Genomic DNA, 19,267 nt, shown 5'->3' with positions numbered 1-19,267 from the left:
CGTACATATACGACTTAGTATCTCGTACGTACGACATAGCAATAAATGGATTAGAAAGCAATGGATAATAATCTTACGTTACCACTTTGCACAATAACGTCGCATGACATTAACCGAAGCGCGGAGTTTGCGCCGAAGTAACTGATCGTGAAATATATAAAAGTGTATACTAAGCTTTTACAAGAATGCATTACACTGAAACTTTCCACACTTACAGAAAATATGTCTAATAAAAATTACAATAAAATTCATTGCAATCGAACGAGTACTTTTTGTTATATGTCATTAGTTCATGAACTTGATAACCACTCGTACATTCAGCGAACCGAGATCAATTCTATATGTACATACAGCGAACCGAGATCAATTCTATATGTACATACAGCGAACCGAGATCAATTCTCTATGTACATACAGCGAACCGAGATCAATTATATATGTACATACAGCGAACCGAGATCAATTCTATATGTACATACAGCGAACCGAGATCAATTCTCTATGTACATACAGCGAACCGAGATCAATTTTATATGTACATACAGCGAACCGAGATCAATTCTCTATGTACATACAGCGAACCGAGATCAATTCTCTATGTACATACAGCGAACCGAGATCAATTCTCTATGTACATACAGCGAACCGAGATCAATTCTCTATGTACATACAGCGAACCGAGATCAATTCTCTATGTACATACAGCGAACCGAGATCAATTCTATATGTACATACAGCGAACCGAGATCAATTCTCTATGTACATACAGCGAACCGAGATCAATTCTCTATGTACATACAGCGAACCGAGATCAATTCTATATGTACATACAGCGAACCGAGATCAATTCTCTATGTACATACAGCGAACCGAGATCAATTCTATATGTACATACAGCGAACCGAGATCAATTCTATATGTACATTTACCGATAATTTTCTCCCCTCTTTTTTTTAAAGAAATCCGATTGTGTTCATACAGCTACTGATAAAAGCGAGTCAAGATTTAACTAGTTTAAACCTATTTGTCCGCGTATAGATATATACGCACTCCTTAAACTTTTTTTAAAATTGTCCTCAAACGCATTATTTTGTTCATTTTTTTTCAAATAATTATAATAAATATGGTTTATATTGTTAAATGGTGTCGTATTTTATACTTTTGAGGTTGACTTTGCGTGGATTACTTTGTGATCGATCGAAACTTTACCTACATTGAGAGCACGGACTGAACGGACTACATGTACATGTACATAGACTGACGTCATACTTTCAAATGTAGTTGTAGTAACCTTTCATATATGGAAGAATTGGCTGCCTTCTATATGATGTACTATTTTCTTGAAACGCCCGTTATCTTCATATCCGCATGAACCACCAAAAAAAAAAAAGCATTTTTTGTTTAAATATACACCGTCAAGTGAAGGCTTTGATACATTTGTACACAGAGTCTACTGAGGTCAAACTGATCCTAACCTGCGCAATGGAATAAGCTCCGCAGATATTTCTACCAATATTTCCTTCGATTTTTTAAAAGAAATTTTACAATCATCCCAAGGCAGATTTGATAGGGGTTTAAATCAAAGATCATAAACTAATACGGTACGTCATTCTAGTTATCATGACATTTATTTTTTAGGAATCATATACAATAGCTTTTAAATTGCAGTTTACCGATTTTGTGAAGTACTAATTATTTGTAAACGTATTTGATACTCTTGTCACTGTCTCGATCATCAGGCATGCTAGAGTTAAGATGTGTTTTAAGACGAACTTACAACATATCTTAGTCATAAGTGCGCTAACAAAGCTATCCTAACTTTGGAGACTTCCTAATCTTCGTCATAATTTTAAAACAACAATGGGGTACATAGGGTACACCTGTTAAAGTATCGATACTTGTAAATATATATGACTTACGTCCAATAACAAGATAATCAAATTGCCAACCATGATTTTTCATGAACTGGGGCTCATAACATAAAGGGTACTTAAGTCTAAGACCGTGCTTATGTAAGACTTAAGTACATTCTTAGACTAGATGCATGCTAAGCTAGGACAATTCAAGCAAAAATTAAGTTTGTCTTCCATACTTTTTACACATGTTTAAAGATATAAATTAATGATTCCGGGATTAGCATTTTCTAGGGTACAAAAATAACAAGAGGTACTGTGAGCAATGCTCACTAAGAATACCCCCCGCTTACCCCAATCTCCAAAAGGGTGTTGTTAATAGGTATAAATTACCACTTTCCTGAATGTAAAAATATGGTATGACTTTGTAGAAGAAAATGGAAGGTATAGTCCGAACACAAATACATGGTATAAACCTATAATTTTGAGCTCGAGATCAAAGGTCAAGGTCAGAAAGAGGTCATGAATGTACATGACACATCGTCTCATGGTGATACACCCATATCTTATGGTATGACTATGTCAAAACCCTATAATCAATTTTGACCTCGAGGTCAAGTTCAAGGACATATAGAGGTCATGAAGGTACCCGACACATCGTCTCATGGTCATACACTCATGTGTCAAATATGGTATGCCTATGTCAAAGAACAAAGAAGTCATGGCCCTGACACAAATCCATTGTAAAAACCTTTAATTTTGACATTGAGGTCAAGGTCATATGGAGGTCATGAAGGTACATAACACATCGCCTCATGGTGATACACTCATGTATCAAATATGGTATGCCTATGTCAAAGAACAAAGAAGTCATGGCCCTGACACAAATCCATTGTAAAAACCTTTAATTTTGACCTTGAGGTCAAGGTAATATGGAGGTCATGAAGGTACATGACACATCGTCTCATGGTGATACACTCATATGTCAAATATGGTATGCCTATGTCAAAGAACAAAGAAGTTATGGCTCGGACACGAATCTGCACAGACAGACAGACGGACGGACAGATAGTGATTCCTGTATACCCCCCTGAACTTCGTTTGGGGGATATAAATATCAGTTTGTAATGTATAAGATAAATAGATTTAATATTTATTACTTCAAATAATGAATATAAGGATTATTTTTTAATGTTAACATTTAATCGAAAAATTCATTATGAAAGCAACTTTAAAAACTTTAATCGACAAGATAAGGTCTTTGTATAAACTGTGCATTTACGAAGATAAATTAATCTTTTTTTGATAATTTATTATCATTACATGTTAGATATGTATAAAAATACAAAGGAGATAGCAAGAATTTTTTTAAACAATTTGATGTAGTTTTTTTTAAAAATTCAGAGTCACAGGGTAACAGCAAACATCCTTCACATACAGGATATTTTAAATTTTGTTGAGATTTGTTTGCTGGACATGAATTTGGTGCTTCCATAAGTCTGTAGCTACAACAACGGCCAAACAGTGTGCACATGGCAGGTATTTTTATTTTTCTTCATTTTTTCTCGGTCTGTACTTTGGTACGATAGTCCATGTTCCCTTTTCAATGAATGCTGCTGTCATAGGCGAGAAATGACTCCGTGACCTGGACTGGTAAATGTCCTAGTAAAAATAAACAAGTGAAATCAAGAGAACAATGATGTATATTTTTGTTATTATAAGAACCTGTGGCTTGAAATTTGGTATGCAAGTAGTTAAACATTAATCTATGCATGCCAAGTAAAATCACAAATTACGCATAGCGTACCCAGTTTAAGATTTTTTTGGCATTTGGACCAAGTGGTTAGTTTTTTTATCTGGGTCAGAGTTAGACCCCTCTCTATATTTATCATGGTATCACAGAGTTTGGGCCCAAAACGGGCTTAGCCCCTGTGTTTGAATCTGACAAAGCTCAGACAATAAAAATTGAACATAGTAACAATACCTAATGATAAAAATAGGACATAATTAGCATATATCTATGATTTAAAACTTACTCAGTTTTTGGACTTGCAAGAGACATGCCCTAACTTCCTCATTCGTTCCATCTGGAATGATGATGATGGACTCACTGCTGATTGGCATCTCCTTGGACGGAATAGTAATCAAATCCTTAACCTCTGATGAAGAAATAATATGAAACAAATTTTAGCAATATTTGTTAAACGAAATGCTATAAAACATGATTTATTTTCAAACAATTGGAAATGGTACCCATAGCCATTCAAATGGAAAAGATAATGTAAAAACAGAAAGATATTGGGAATTTTATATCATATGAACAAATAGCATTTATTCTAATATTAACAACTATAGTCTAGACTCACAGTCTTATGTGACCTTCAAGAAGCTAAGAAGAAACAAGAGGCCCAGGGGCCTTATAGGTCACCTGAGTATCATGTAACAACCTTCCAATGTTTGAATTAGGTTTGTGTTTAAATATAAGAATTTTACTTTTGGATGGAAGAAACATTGAATAGCTATGTGGTCAGCCCCGCCTTTGCACCAGAACCCCTGACCCAGGGGCCATAAATTTCAGTTTTGAAAGAAGCATCCTTGATCATCATTATCATACTATTAGTTTGTCTACTTAATACCCAGCAGCAGAGGAGAAGATTTTCAAAGAAATAAAATGCATTTTCACTATATGATCAATAGGGCCCCACCCTAATACCAGAACCCCTGACCCAGGGGCCATGAATTTCACAATTTTGAAAGAGGCATCCTTGCTCATCATAACCATGCTATTGGTTTGTCTACTTAATACCCAAGGACAAAGAAGAAGATTTTCAAAGAAATAATGCATTTTCACTATATGACTTATAGAGCCCCACCCTAGCACCAGAACCCCTGATCCAGGGGCCATGAATTTCACAATTTTTAACAAGAGGTACTGTGAGCAATGCTCACTAAGAATACCCCCCGCTTACCCCAATCTCCCAAACGGTGTTGGTAATAGGTATAAACTACCTCTTTTCTGAGTGTTGCTACTTCGATGTCCAGTGCGCATGACCTTTGACCTTTTGACCCCAAAATCAATGGGGAACATCTTCATCCCATGGGTAGTCCATATGTATGAAATGGTGACTGTAGGTAGAAAGGATAACGCTTTAGAGCCCGGAAACCATATTGCTACTTCAATGTCCAGTGCGCGTGACCTTTGACCTTTTAACCCCAAAATCAATAGGGATCATCTTCATCCCATGGGTAGTCCATATGTTTGATATGGTGACTGTAGGTGGAAAGGATAACGCTTTAGAGCCCGGAAACCATATTGCTACTTCAATGTCCAGTGCGCTTGACCGTTGACCTTTTGACCCCAAAATAGAGAGGGAACATCTTCATCCTATGGGTAGTCCATATGTATGATATGGTGACTGTAGGTGGAAAGGATAACACTTTAGAGCCCGGAAACCATATTGATACTTCGATGTCCAGTGTGCTTGACCTTTGACCTTTTGACCCCAAAATCGATAGGGAACATCTTCATCCCATCGGTAGTCCATATATATCATATGGTGACGGTAGGTGGAAAGGATAATGCTTTAGAGCCCGGAAACCATTGCGTCTACAGACGGACGGACGGAGAGACGGACAACCCGATTCCAATATACCCCCCCCCCCCACAACTTGTTGCAGGGGGTATAAAGAGGCATCCTTGCTCATCATTACCATGCTATTAGTTTGTCTACTTAATACCCAGAGACAGAGAAGATTTTCAAAGAATTTCTACATTTTCACTATATGACCAATAGAGCCCCACCCTAACACAAGAACCCCTGCCCCAGCGGCCATGAATTTCACAATTTTGGTAGAGGGCTCAACGCTCATTATAATTATGCCCACAGTTTGGCTTCTTGATGTCCAGGAGTAAAGAAGAAGATTTTTTAAAATTACAGTCATTTTGATGGTTTTTGCCCCACCCCTCAGGCCCCAGGGGGGGCAGGGACCACGAATTTCACAATTGTTGTTCCCCTCTACCCACAGATGCTATATGTCAAAATTGGTTGAAATTGGTTTAGGGGTTTCAGAGAAGAAGCTGAAAATGTTCAAATGTTAACACACAACGCACGACGAACGACGACGGACAAAAACAGATAGCAATAGGTCACCTGAATGAATTCAGGTGACCTAAAAAGTCACACAAGACAGGGAGTCCCTTTTAAACAGTCCAAGACTAGTCTCCAGGGCTGAGGAAGCTATACTAACTCCAGAAATGTTATCTATATCTAAAAACTAGTTTTTAATTAATGCACATGTGACTGATTTTTTAAATTTTAGATGCTTTTATGCTGTAAAAAATTACTTACAAAATGGTATAAGGGAAGTTGATTCATCAACTTTATTAATAAAATTCTTGAAACAAATGAGATATAAAAGTATGTTAATGTATTTTTGGCTGGCAGGTAATGCACATCTTGGTTATGTTATCTGTAACCATGCAATTTTTGTACACTTTTACAAAGTGTTTCACAGGAAATTTCATCACTAATAAATCAAGATAATTCTGAACATTAACTGCATAAAAAAAAATATTTCAAACAATGTTCCAGGTGTCCGACTTGCAATTTGCCATTTATATTTATTTATTGACTAAGATACCTGGTTATCCCCCAATATATCCTTCAAACACAGATTGATTACATGATTTCTTTATATAAATACATAAATTGAAAAGTGCTTTTTCAAATGTCCAGATATTTATGCAAAAAAAAATTGCTGTTTAGAGGTCAAATTAATTGCTGTATATACAGGGTTTAACAAAAGTCATTGTAAGGACATGGTACGAGTACTTGGATTGCCGAGTCATCAAACGCCTAGTTAAGGGATACGTGATAATGACCTTTATGAGAAAAAGAGTAAAGACTTCATATACATGTAATTAACAAAGCAAAACAATATAATGTTTTAGTCAACTTGGGACACCATTTTTCAATTACGAACAATGGAGTAAACAAATAGGTTTGTCTCAAAGTCACTTAAAACAGTTTAGATGTCGTTTTGGTACTAAAAATCACAGTTGCTCATATCCTAAGGCAGAAGGTCACTGAATAGTGTTTTTATGTAAAATATTACATTGGATGGGACTAAATATGATCACATAAAACTGAGTCATGTAATACAGGGAGCTATGGCAGTCTAGATTGTATTATTCCAGTTTATCCCTTAAATAAGTAACTAGTTATTAAGTCAATTCATACAATGTTTCATAGTTACAAACTTCTAGTGAATCTATGCTTACAGCTCAGTAAGTTTCATTCTGCCTAGTCTTGAAAAGCATTATAAACTAGTGAGATATATAGTAAATTCTGTTTATAACGAATTAAAATAAATTGTTTGTCCCTGACACTTCACTATTACTGTAGTCTGCTTATGGCGATTAAATTGGTTATTTTCAGTCTCAAAATTGGGGGGGAAGGGGGGGATATCAATATGTTTGGTGTTGGGTATGGTACTAATTATGGGACCAGTTGCACAATGTTATTGTAGTATCACTAGCTCATTAGTTATGGATGAATTACATCTGTTTTAAAATATGTCACCAATTGTAGAATAAATGATATTTTAGTTTATATGTAATTTTTTTATTTTAAGAATTACTGTCAATCAAATATACCTGGAAGAACTGCAAGAATTAAAGGAAAAATTGGGAGAAACATATTATACAAATCTTGACTGAAATTGAGGGCAACACTGATTAGGGGGCTCACATTATCAATGCCATCCACATTCTAAAATTATCCTTGTCACCCAAACAGACTCTGATAATACTCCTTCACTCACAGGAATTATATTACAGACATACTAGCTGGGTTTTTTACTCATCAATCATTTACAAATCCTTGTATCTGCTAATTCTGCGAGCAAATCGTTGCACTGTGCATCCATTGTTTATGTGTCTTGACTAATTACGTATTATGATGTCACATTGTTTTTGATTCGTGAAGGTTTATTTACGTCAGTCAACGAATCTATAAATTGGATGCAATACATTGAAATTATCAGAATATTATCTCCATATTATTCCTATCCGGTCAGTATTAAAAAAATATTGACTGGTCAATATCTTTTGGATGGGCTACCATTTCAATTGTTGACTATTCGTCAATACAGTGAGAATATATTACTGAATATAACAATATAAATTAACAACCTACCTAAGTTGAAGGAAATCCAACTAGTAGGAAGTTCATTTCTTCTAATAAACTGCCATTTCTTGCTAATCTGGATAATTTTGGCTCATTGTGCACAACTCCAGATAAATAGTCACTATTTATCTCATATTGGTCCTGAAAAATACAGCCTAAATTGCTTTTATTCAAATAAATACTGTGGAAACATTAGAATTTGTTGTACCTCAATTTTTGTGGAATTCATGGGTACCCCCACCAATGATTTTACATCCTAATCAATGGGGGACCATGATTTTTACAAACTTGAATCTGCACTATGTCAGGAAGCTTTCGTGCAAATGTAAACTTCTTTCATCTAATGGTTCTTAAGGAAATTTTAAAAAAAAGATTTTTATCTATTTATTAGTTATGTAAAACTTTGATCCCCTATTGTGGCCCCATCCTAGCCGCAGGGGGTCATGAGTTTAACAAACTTGAATCTGCACTATGTCAGGAAGCTTTCATGTAAATCGTCGCTTTTCTGGCTCAGTGGTTCTTGAGAAGAAGATTTTTAAAGATTTTCCCTATATATTTGTATGTAAAACTTTGATCCCCTATTAAGGATGAGCGGAGCCCCCTCCCTCCAATTTAGGAGAACGAAGTTTGGAAAAAAGACACAATTTAGGTTCCTTTTCTGTTTGTCAACAATTGTAGAAGATAATTCTCTTCCGACTGTCCCTATACACTTTGAAAAACGATTCTGTGTGTTTGCTTACTATTCTAAATCTTTCCAAAATAATCACTCAGTGATACGAATTACATTGGTTTTGCAAGTGGCAGCTGCCATATATAAATTAAGTGGCAGCTGCCAGATAAAATAACTGGTGGCCACCAGTTAATGTATATGGCAGCCGCCAGATAATAAGTGGCGGTCGCCAGTTAATTTATATGGCGGCCGCCAGTTAATTTATATGGCGGCTGCCAGTTAAAGTGGCGGTCGCCAGATAATAAGTGGCAGCTGCCAGTTCAATTAAGTGGCGGCCGCCACATAAATTAAGTGGCAGCCGCCAGTTAAATAAATATTAATTCTATACCCTGGCACCTATCGGCTTCCGTACAAAATCGATTATTCCTTTTAAAAATGCATGAATTTCCAGGTACGTTGATGAAAAGTTACAGGATGGACAATATTGTTCAAATTTTGACCTTCGGGGCAGAAAAAGGATTTCCCTGCAACATCAGTTTTTGTTACACAAAACAGAAATAACTTTTAGATATTCAATCAATGAACCCAAAAGAGTTTAGAAGTTAAACTGCAAAGAGTAGTATTCCTAATGAATACTACTCCTAATGATTATAGCAAAACCTCAACCTTTGTTACTTTTACCCATCACTAGACCAACACAAATATATGCTACTAACCTTTTATTTTACATTAAAGCCTGTAAGTACCAAGACAACAGGAAGACCATCTCTTTCCTGTAGAAATTAGATACAGAACTAGTAATAAATCTAAAAGCTAGGTAGATTTAGTCAAAACTTCTCTAAAATTAGAAATTTGGACATGACTCAGTTGATTTAGTTGCTATGCTAATCCCATGAATATTCAATCTGCCAAATATATGTAGGCTATGGTAAAAATTTGACATAACACTAATGATAGTACCCAATGTATTTATATTTTCTATATACATGGGGTTAAGGGTATATCACATTGACCTATAAAACTATTTCGCTAGAAAATAAAACAAGTTTGAATTTTTGTACCTTGTCATTTGGATCAACAGAATTAATTTCTATGTCGACATCATCAGCTGCATATACATCAACAGGTATCACATATACATCAACAGGTATCATCACCTGGGTCTCCTTCATGCTGCCACCTGCAAGTATATTTCAAGCTCCTTAAAGTCCAAAGGTATATCATAAGCACTGAGTGACATTTTAGATAAATAAGCAATAGCATTTACTAAAATAAAGTTGAACTTTGATATCTCGAATATCAATATCTCAAATACCATGATGTATGCATATATGGAAGTGAGTTGGAATATCAATCACTGTCTCTTTATGTATTTTAACCTCAATATCAATGTCTCGAATCCTCGCATTACCTTTGTATTTCCTCAGCCCCAATGAGTTTGAGATACCTAGGTTCCACTGTACTTAATGACATCTTTACATCATAATGAAGATTATAATTAATAATAATATATGTATATTAGCAAAACAAAATTTTCACAAGGCCATCCTTGAAAATATTGCCTTGCTGCAGTAACTGAACTCATCACTATTTTTCTTCAACAGGTACTAGGTATAGTTTTTACTCTACCATAGATCTGGGCTATATTGGTTGAGAATTTTAACAACATAATTGAACTACCTGAAATTAATGAAATAAATTATTTTAAAAATTAAGAACTTCAAAATTTTTGTTAAATATAGATTGAGACAAGTCTGAGTAACCAATAACCACATATATCTTTTTAAGAATCCCCAAGTTCAAAATACTCTTTGAATGAAAAAAAAAACATACACAATTAAGCTATGAAAGGACAAGGTACGGTTTTAGCCAAGATCTGCCCTGTCAAGGAAATTCACCAAAATACTAAATCTGGTATTTGAGAATGTGCCATTTATGAAAATGACCATTGTTATTCTTTATCTACCATAGTAGCTGCAATATATTCAACGGAAAACTTTATATTAACCTGACGACGTCACCAAATTTGACGTTAATTTTGACGTAATATACGAAAGTTCTCCACAAGCGATGTTTTGAGTAGGAAAATAAAAACTGTATCACACATGGAAATATTAATTCTTATAAATGCGAAATTATTGGTTTTTGTACTGATTTGAATGGGTATTAAATGGAAATTGAAACCACATCAGATATGCCGTACAGGGGCAAAAACTGCAGGTACATGTATTCGCGGAAAGCTTTTCTGGTGCAGACCAAATTAATTAAAGAAACATTTATATACTCATAACAGTGATTTCTTATTTCTGTCTCCAACTTCCTTTATTGTGGCGAATTTTAAGATTTTTTTTATATTTGTTAGAGTTTCGCGTGCATTCGAAAAAAAAAATGATGACATCAAACGCAGCTCAAATTCAAATCACTGAATTTTATGCGAAGTTTGAGTTATCACCAATGTAATTCTTCACGAATCGGAACACAATAGAATTCATCGGTATTTGTTTTTAATGTGGCATACGCAATATTCCATATAGGCCCTATGTATATTCTCAATACTATATTCGTGGTATTAAGTTGGAGCAAAATGTCATTTCATAGGTATTCTCAGGAAAAAAACCGCAGTATTTCTGAGAAACACAACTTCAAAAAAGGGAAGATAATTATGAAACGGTTACGGTTATCAGTGGTAGGGCATTCGCTTCATAACCGGGAGGTATAGTGTGTTCGAACCCCGCTCATGACATGCCACATCGAACCTGAGACGTAGACATACATGTGCTCTTCGACAAACGCTCGACAAAAGTGAGAATCACGGGTCTTTCAGATAAACACCTGATGCCACCTCTACTGTGTCCAGGGGTCCGTGTTTGCCCTACTCTTTATTTCGTATTCTTTATAGAAATTACGCAAATTCGAATTCATCACTATTAGACATCTTCAGCTTTTCGTGACCTTAAAAAAGGAGGTCCTGTGTCACAACAGGTATTGGCACGTTAAAAAAAATCAATGCTATAGCCTTAAGTGCTAAGCATAGGTTTTATATGTGGTACTTCACATACAGCTGATGATTTCTCAATTTGAGTGAAAAGTTCTCGAAAGGACGTAAAATAAACAAACAAAAATAAGAAAAACTTTTTAAGTCAAAATCCCCCCTCTCTCTCTCTCATAAATATACCATGCCTCAAACAGACCGTCTCTCATTCACATATTCACACACACACTCTCACTCACCACTATTCAGGCTTCTCCACAAAAAAATCGTCAGTGTATTCGGTGCTGTACAACTGAGCGATACATGTACAAAGCTGATACACCCCAACACTTGGTTTGTGCAATTTAGTGTCATTGTATCCACTTTTGCCCAAAGAAACCCTCTTAAAAGTTGTAAAATACAAAAATCATTCGATAGTTTATATAAGAGAAATAAAACTTAGGACTTGCTAACCAACCCCCGCCCCATGATAAAAGAAAACCATTCGAATATAAACTGCATTTTCTCAATATGCAAGTATATACATACATCGTATATTTATCTCGAATGGAGAAAAACAAAATTTTGGCGGAATGCTCAATACTGCGAATCTCAATAATATATTTGTATATATCCATATGTTGTGTATTCGTTTTGTGTAACCCCCCTTCCCCGGACTGCATTTTATAGTAGTAGAGAAACAATCTATCTAAGTGATACACTGGATACATGTAATCAACCCACTCCATTGACCAATGATACCAAAATCCCTATTTTTGTGTTTGTCAATATGTTTTCGAGAAGTGACCCCCCCACTTTTTTTTTGAAAAACGATCTAATAGTATGAGCCTATAATCTATTTCAATTTCAATCATTGTAAATTAAAATACATATCGTAATACGAGTAACACATATGGAGCAAATTATCTTTCAGGCACCTCAATCATACCATTTAAAAATAATTTTAATGAGTAACATATATTCCTTTTAGGACTAATGCAAGTAAAAAGTGCCTTGCAAGAATTGTATATTAATCCCTATCTTAGCTACACAAACTTTTTTTGTTTTGTATTGTGTTTTCAAAATGAAAGTGAATTAGTGTTCCCCAAACAACGAACTATTGTTGTAACCATTGCAGATATAGTAGAACACTGAAGACCCCCAGTGCCACCGGCCATCCGTTTTTAATGTCATCTCCGAGGATCCGTGATATTCACACCTGATGCCGAGCGTTTGGCGATGGAACTGTCATTACCTGTTTTATCGACTTAGGTCCGTCGCGGCCGGGATTCGAACCCCGGGCCTTCCGCATGCGGAGCAAACGCTCTAACCGCTCGGCCACCGCGGCGGTGTATATTTATAGATGTGTGCGTAAAATTTTATATTCGTGAATAACCATCGTAAATTTTCTGACAAATAAATTGTTGTCTTTGAAAAATATAAAATGTTACACTCGCACTAAATACGTCACTGATGTACGTACGTACCTAGGTGGATATTGTCGTCTGCTAATCTTCAAGGAGTATATTATTTATTAAAAGAATCGTCCATCGTTATATAAACTATTTAAATGTAGTTTGCCTGGTATGTAACATGAATTCTCACGAATCGTCGGTTGGTGCTATTTATACACCGTTCTGTTTACACTATATAGTCATAACAACTAAAAAGGCATCCGGTCTGTAAGATAGGCTTAAATTTATCCGGATTTTTATTATTATGATGATGATTTTAATAAATGTCAATGTGTTTAAATAAATAACTATATGAGCATATATTATTTGAAAATATATTTACTACTCAAATGATTCTCGTTTCCTCTTCAACCGCCACGATCAACGCAAATTGCGTCACGATGGCGAATTTGTTAGCATCTTTTAATCGATATTTTAACCCCTCTTCCATCGTCGCCCGGGATGAAACTAAGACGAATTGTAAGTTATTTAGTAAATTTTTAATCCATATAAAAATTATTCCTGGCGACGAGGGAAGAGGTGTTCAATTTCACAAGTTTATCAATATAAAAACCATGAAAACACCACAAATAGCCTGAAGGCCCTTACTTTATTTGATTATACACTACGCATACGCGTAGATGAGTTATATTAATTGATTTTCATATGCTTTTGAGAGTTACTATAAGTTACTCTTTTAGGAATTTGACAGGAAAACATCTGCAACGCAAAATAATTTTCCTCCATAAACGCCGGGCAGAATTTGGCCAAAACCGTACCTACTCCTTTAATCTTAAATTATAGCAGAAAATGACATAATGACCAAAAATAAAGCTTTTGGTCAATTTTGGACAGTTTTTGCCCTGCCCCTAGGGCCTCAGGGGTGCTGGAGTCCTGAAATTTACAATTTATGTCCCCCTTGTCCCATTTATGCTTCATTTCTGAGTTTACTCAGCTGACCTAAAAAAAAAAAACCCGCTAAAACGCATCAAAGATGCATATAGCCAGGTTGCAGTTTGGAAAATTATTCACAAAGTAAAAACATGCACGTATTTAATATAGTTTATAAGTATGAAGCTTTGAATGACCACAATAGGTATTTAGTGTGATAATGACCTTGACCTTTGGATTTCAAAAGCAACATGAATCTTGAATGTCATCAGGATTTGAAGTCTGATAAACATGCACCAGCAAGTACATGTATAAAAGATAGAGGCAAGCTCAAATCTACAGTATATAGTGAAAAAGAGACCTTGACCTTTGGTCTTTTGACCTCAAAATAAATAGGAACCATCCTCTTTTGGATGTGATCAAAATATGCAAATCTGATAAAGATGCCCCTAGTAGTATGAAAGTTAGAGACCGGACAAGCTCAAATCTATGGCATTTAGTGACAAAGTGACCTTGACCTTTGGACATCAAAATAAATAGGAACCTTCCTCTTTTGGATGTGATCATGTTATGCAAGTTTCACAAAGATGCCCCTAGTAGGATGAAAGTTAAAGACTGGACAAGCTCAAATCTATGGCATTTAGTGACAATGTGACCTTGACCTTTGGACATAAAAATAAATAGGAACCTTCCTCTTTTGGATGTGATCATGTTATGTAAGTCTCACAAAGATGCACCAAAAAGTATGAAAGTTAGAGACCGGACAAGCTAATTGTGGACGCCGACTGGACGCCCATCATTCGCCAATTTAAAAGCAGAGATTTGTTATGCAACTCGGCTAAAAAGTAAAAAGAAAAATGTAAGGTCTTCTGTAACAAAAGACCATCGTAATATAATAATTTAAACCAGACTTACTAGATTTGTTTTTATCCTAAATAAGTGTGCATTCAATGGATGATTCAAAATCTTAAAATTTGCACTTTAAAACAGCTCCCCACGTTTGTGTGGAGGGCACATCTTTCTTTTTAAAAGTATACAATCCAAAAATGACTTTAAATGTAAATTATCAATGTACCTGAGAATTCCATGGATAAGTGTACTGTCTCGTGATTAGCAGACAGTCAGACAACCAAGCATCTACATAAAATACTTCCAAGTCCAAATAAACTGATGTCTTTATTGACAAGGACGAATATGTGAGATGGCATGTGGTAAAAGACTACAAAGAAAGATAAAAACTAATAAGAAAATGTGCTAACTATTACAGACGAGCTAATTATTATATAGCGTACGAATTAACTAACTTTGACAATGACTGTTATGGTGTTCCATAGAAAATTATTTTGAACAGCAACCTATTCTATCTCAAATTCTATTATTAACATGAAATCATATTCTTATAGCTTACTTTACATCATTTTATCGAAGAGAAAGAAAACAATGCAAATTTCATATAATATTCAACTACATATAGACAAGTTATTGTCCTAGACATAGTGATGACAACAATGGCGTATCATACTTCGAGAACAGGAGGTTAGAGAAAACCACAAATATCTATCATTATTGTTGAAAGCTGCAACTATGCATTAAACATCAAATAAAGTAGATGTAAAAGAATAAATTTACAAAGGCAATCAATTACTTACACTGTAATTTCCCTTAAACTTCCAAAAATTCCACAGGTAAACAATGTTTCAGCCACATGGCTTCTAGCATTTATTTTGATAACTCGTACCTTAAAAATTCGTACGAAGGACAGTACACTCCCCGCCTGATATCTCCTAGATATCACAAATATGACCAAAACAAACAAACTACACTATACATCCAAATGAATATAAAAAGTAGATGACTAGATCATAAAGTATGACTAGATTTCCATACAAGTGTCTAAACAGATGCTATTTAAAAAAATGACAAATTTTGGTATGTACATCTTAAGTAGAGACTAGTAAGACAAGTTCGTTGATGGGGCGAGTATACAGACTATTCCCTGCAACTCGAACGCGAACTTTACGTACAGTTTTATCAGCACCAGGAAAGGTATCCTCAATAACACCAAGTGGCCAATTGTTTCTGTTCACTGCTTTGTCTCTCAGAAGCACAACATCTCCTTTTTTCAAGTTTGTACGAACTTCAGTCCACTTGCGACGTTTTTGTAGAGTGGTGAGGTACTCATCTCTCCATCGTCTCCAAAAATGATCTGACAAACTCTGGACTCTTCTCCACTCTGCACGAAAAAGATCCTTGTCTGTGAACTCTCCAAGATTCCTTGCGGAAAAGGCATCTGCAGTCTTCTGAGTCAACAATGTTGCTGGGGTGAGTATGTAAGGTGATTCAGCATCTGTTGAAACTGGCACAAGAGGTCGGTTGTTCATGATGGCTGCTACTTCAGTCATAAATGTGAAAAGTACATCATGAGTAAGATGTTTGTCTGCGACTTTAGAAAGCATGGCATCCAGTATTCTCCGTGCTGAGCCGATCATCCTTTCCCATGCTCCGCCCATGTGGGAGGAGTAAGGGGCATTGAAGATCCAGATAGTCCCCGACTTGTAAAGATAGTCTTTGAGTTCTCCATCTCCCACATTTACTGCATCAATCTTGAGGTCGTTGGTGGCCCCAACAAAATTTGTTCCTCGATCTGAACGGAAGATTTTGACTTCGCCTCTAAGGGCTGTAAACCTCCTCACTGCATTTATGAATGCGGATGAAGACATGTCTTCTATCAATTCTATGTGCACAGCACGTGTAGTCAGGCAGGAAAACATAACTGCCCATCTCTTTGACTGCGCGCTTCCACCCCTGGTTCGTCTAGTCACAACATTCCAGGGCCCAAATACATCAACGCCGACATTAGTAAATGGGGGACTGGGTTCGAGACGATCTGGAGGTAGGTCAGCCATCTTTTGGAATTCTAAGGATCCTCGCAGCTTACGACATGAAACACAGTTATGGATGTGAGTACGTATTAGCAACTTGGCTCCAGTTACCCAGAATCCTGCCGCACGCAGGGCGCCCTCTGTAATATGCCTGCCCTGGTGTTGTACATTCTCGTGTACTAGACTGATAAGGAGTTTGGCGATGTGATGTTTTCCAGGAATAAGCAAAGGGTGTTTCTCCTGCAAAGGAATATTGGCATGTTTAATTCTTCCACCGATGCATAACATGTTGTCAGAGTCTAGAAATGGATCTAAAGTAAGAATGTGACTGTTCCTGGAGAGGGGCAGTTTCTGCTCTATGTGGGAAACTTCAGAAGCGTAAATCTCCCTCTGAACCGTACGCACTATGAACCTTTCTGCCTCTTGATACAATTCTACGGATCTTTGTCTCTGAGACACTTCTGACTTCTTCCTATTTCTGATGAACTGTTTCAGAAAAGCAATGGCTCCTACAAGTTTTCTCCAGTTCGAGAACCGCTCAAATCGGTGTGATCCGAGTTCAATGCCAGGATCTGATAAAATTTTGGTCAAGCATGTATCAACTTTCTCAATGGGACGTACTTCCTTGTCTTCACAAGGGCTCACTAGAGAGTAAGAGTCCTCAGAAAGTTCCAGCAAACCTTCATCATGATGACCATCCAAAAACTCCTTCGGTCCCTTGAGCCATATGCTGTTACTCATTTTGTCATCAGGTACAGATCTAGTTGCCAGATCTGCTGGGTTTTTCTGTGTGGGTACGTACTGCCATTGATCAGGACACGTCAACTGTCTGATATGCTGTACCCTGTTCGCTACATAAACATAGAATCGCCTGGTCTCGTTATGTAAATAGCCCAGAACAATCTTGCTGTCCGTGTAAAACTTTACAACATCAATGTTGATGTCCATATTTCTTCTGACAATGTTTGAGACCTCAACTGACAAGACTGCGGCACACAGCTCAAGTCTGGGTATTGTTGTTCCATGCTTCGGTGCAACTTTGGCTTTTCCCATCAAGAGTCCGAGGTGGGAAGTTTCGTCTTGATAGACTGATCTTAAGTAGGAAACTGCAGCTATAGCTCTCTCAGAAGCATCGCAAAAGGTATGTATTTCTACTCTTACCGCTTTTCGTAAGGAGATGGGTGAATAAGCTCTTGGGATAAATAAGTTCTCGCATGCCTTCAGAGAATTTTTCCACTGCTCCCACTGCACTCTATGATTTTCAGAGAGGGGTTCGTCCCAATCCACTGTTCCTGAAATCAGGTCACGAAGAATAAGCTTGCCCTGTATGGTCACAGGTGCTATGAGTCCAAGGGGATCAAAGAGACTGCTTACTGTGGACAGTACACCACGTCGCGTGAAAGGGGTTTCCTTCAGGGAAACACGAAAGGTAAATGAGTCCGAGTCAAGGTCCCAGTTTAGCCCAAGACTTCGCTGCAGTGGTAAGTCATCTGAGTCAAGATCTACATGCTTGAGCTCCTTGGAGAGGTCTTGCAGAGGTAAGTTAGCCATTACTTCCCCACTATTGGATGCAAACTTGTGGAGACGGATCTTTCCTAAAGTCATCAGAGCATCCTTGGTTCTTGTGAGAAGGTCGATAGCTTCTTCTGCAGACGAAACCGAAGTCAGGGCATCATCAACATAGAAGTTTCTTTGAACAAACTTCTTGACGTCTTTTCCATATGTTTCAGATGCGATCTCCGCTGTCTTCTGAAGAGCATAGTTCGCAATGGCGGGTGATGGTTTGTTACCAAATACGTGCACCCGCATTCTGTATTCAATTATGTCTTTGTTGAAGTCATTATCTTTGTACCATAGAAATCTCAGAAAGTTTCGATGATCTTCTCTTACAGTAAACGAATAGAACATTTTCTGTATATCAGCCATAATCCCAATCTGCTCAGTTCGAAAACGCATGAGAACTCCTATCAGGCTATTCCTGAGATCGGGTCCCGACAATAGCACACCGTTTAATGAGACGCCTTCGAAGGTTGCTGAGGAGTCGAACACACAACGTATCTGTCCAGGCTTCTTGGGGTGGTAGACTCCAAACACCGGAAGGTACCAGCATTCTTCCCCTGAATGTAGTGCAGGTGCAACTTCAGCATGGTTCCGTTCAATAAGTTCATTCATGAATTCAAAGAAATGTTCTCTTTTCACTGGATCCTGTCTCAGACTTCTTTCCAGAGACCTGGATCGTTGAACAGCCATCTCACGGTTGTTTGGTAGTTTCTTGCGAGGAACACAAAAGGGAAGTGGTGCACACCAGTGTCCAGCTTCATCCTTGTAAAGTTCTCTGTTCATCAAACTTAAGAACTT

At 36.8% G+C, this 19,267-nt stretch overlaps 1 protein-coding gene and 1 long non-coding RNA gene across 4 annotated transcripts in view; both read right to left on the bottom strand.

The window, feature by feature from the left end:
* The window catches only part of LOC125656600 (transient receptor potential cation channel subfamily M member 2-like), a 79,430-nt gene that overhangs the window by 22,600 nt on the left and 37,563 nt on the right, over positions 1-19,267 (bottom strand). The window lies entirely within an intron of this gene.
* LOC125654140 (uncharacterized) lies at positions 2,992-15,825 on the bottom strand. Of its 3 annotated transcripts, XR_008796791.1 has the most exons (7): positions 15,677-15,825; positions 15,103-15,246; positions 9,773-9,891; positions 9,428-9,484; positions 8,051-8,182; positions 3,890-4,012; positions 2,992-3,515 (listed from the first exon to the last, which is right to left on the bottom strand). It is a non-coding gene; the product is annotated as an uncharacterized LOC125654140 (long non-coding RNA). The 3 variants fall into 3 exon arrangements; XR_008796790.1 differs by having other exon boundaries at positions 15,103-15,825; XR_008796792.1 differs by lacking the exon at positions 9,428-9,484 and having other exon boundaries at positions 15,103-15,825.

The sequence above is a fragment of the Ostrea edulis genome, chromosome 7 (assembly GCF_947568905.1).
Source record: "Ostrea edulis chromosome 7, xbOstEdul1.1, whole genome shotgun sequence".
In the NCBI taxonomy this organism is placed as follows: Eukaryota; Metazoa; Mollusca; class Bivalvia; order Ostreida; family Ostreidae; genus Ostrea; species Ostrea edulis.
This window is presented reverse-complemented; position numbering and strand designations above follow the sequence as displayed.